Below are 1,902 nucleotides of genomic sequence, written 5' to 3'. Positions count from 1 at the left end.
CACTGCTCCAATCCTCACCTTTGTGTTTGGATTCTCCATTCTCCCCTTATTTACATTACATTCTTTGCTCACACAAAGGAATCTCTATACTGTGACATAGAGGATTCCTCTTCTTTTCTTGTTCTCTTCTCTTTCTTATGAACAGGAACAAGGAAAAAGGCATTCTTATTGAAGCTGATCCAGAACCTGAAAGGACTCTGAAGAGGAAACTAAGAGAAGCTAAATTACAACAATCCAGAGACAACCTTATTGAAAATTTCGAACAAGTAAAGGAGATGGCAGCCGAACCCAACAACAATAATGCAAGGAGAATGCTTGGTGACTTTACTGCACCTAATTCCAATTTACATGGAAGAAGCATCTCCATTCCTGCCATTGGAGCAAACAACTTTGAGCTGAAACCTCAGCTAGTTTCTCTGATGCAGCAGAACTGCAAGTTTCATGGACTTCCATCTGAAGATCCTTTTCAGTTCTTAACTGAATTCTTGCAGATATGTGATACTGTTAAGACTAATGGAGTAGATCCTGAAGTCTACAGGCTCATACTTTTCCCTTTTGCTATAAGAGACAGAGCTAGAGTGTGGTTGGACTCTCAACCCAGAGATAGCCTGAACTCTTGGGATAAGCTGGTCACGACTTTCTTAGCCAAGTTCTTTCCTCCTCAAAAGCTGAGCAAGCTTAGAGTGGATGTTCAAACCTTCAGACAGAAAGAAGGTGAATCCCTCTATGAAGCTTGGGAAAGATACAAACAGCTGACCAAAAAGTGTCCTTCTAACATGCTTTCAGAATGGACCATCCTGGATATATTCTATGATGGTTTATCTGAGCTATCAAAGATGTCATTGGATACTTCTGCAGGTGGATCCATTCACCTAAGGAAAATGCCTGCAGAAGCTCAAGAACTCATTGACATGGTTGCTAATAACCAGTTTATGTACACTTCTGAGAGGAATCCTGTGAGTAATGGGACGCCTATGAAGAAGGGAGTTCTTGAAATTGATACTCTGAATGCCATATTGGCTCATAATAAAATATTGACTCAGCAAGTCAATATGATTTCTCAGAGTCTGAATGGAATGCAAGCTGCATCCAACAGTACTCAAGAGGTATCTTCTGAGGAAGAAGCTTATGATCCTGAGAACCCTGCAATAGCAGAGTTAAAATACTTGGGTGAACCATATGGAAACACCTACAATCCATCATGGAGAAATCACCCAAATCTCTCATGGAAGGATCAAAAGCCTCAACAAGGCTTTAATAATGGTAAAAGAAACAGATTTAGCAATAGCAAGCCTTTTCCATCATCCACTCAGCAACAGACAGAGAATTCTGAGCAGAATCCATCTAGCTTAGCAAATTTAGTCTTTGATCTATCTAAGGCCACTGTGAGTTTCATGAATGAAACAATGTCTTCCATTAGAAATTTGGAAGCACAAGTGGGCCAGCTGAGTAAAAGGATCACTGAAATCCCTCCTAGTACTCTCCCAAGCAATACAGAAGAGAATCCAAAAGGAGAGTACAAGGCCATTGAATTAATTACCATGGCCGAACCCACAAGAGAGGAGAAGGACGTAAATCCCAAGGAAGAAGACCTCTTGGGACATCCAGTGATCAATAAGGAGCTTCCCTCTGAGGAACCAAAGGACTCTGAGGCTCATCTAGAGACCATAGAGATTCCATTAAACCTCTTTATTCCATTCATGAGCTCTGATAAGTACTCCTCTTCTGAAGAGAATGAGGATGTTACTGAAGAGCAAGCTGCCAAGTTCCTTGGTGCAATCATGAAGTTGAATGCCAAATTATTTGGCATTGAAACTTGGGAAGATGAACCTCCCTTGTTCACCAATGAACTAAATAATCTGGATCAACTGACATTGCCTCAGAAGAAACAGGATCCTGGAA

General features: G+C 41.0%; 1 non-coding gene across 1 annotated transcript; it reads right to left on the bottom strand.

Annotated features, from left to right (window-relative positions):
* Nucleotides 1-674: 674 nt before the first annotated feature.
* LOC112768390 (small nucleolar RNA R71) lies at nucleotides 675-782 on the bottom strand. The gene has a single exon (XR_003185826.1). It is a non-coding gene; the product is annotated as a small nucleolar RNA R71 (small nucleolar RNA).
* Between the last annotated feature and the right edge of the window lie 1,120 nt (nucleotides 783-1,902).

The sequence above is a fragment of the Arachis hypogaea genome, chromosome 17 (genome assembly GCF_003086295.3).
Source record: "Arachis hypogaea cultivar Tifrunner chromosome 17, arahy.Tifrunner.gnm2.J5K5, whole genome shotgun sequence".
Lineage (NCBI taxonomy): Eukaryota > Viridiplantae > Streptophyta > Magnoliopsida > Fabales > Fabaceae > Arachis > Arachis hypogaea.
This window is presented reverse-complemented; position numbering and strand designations above follow the sequence as displayed.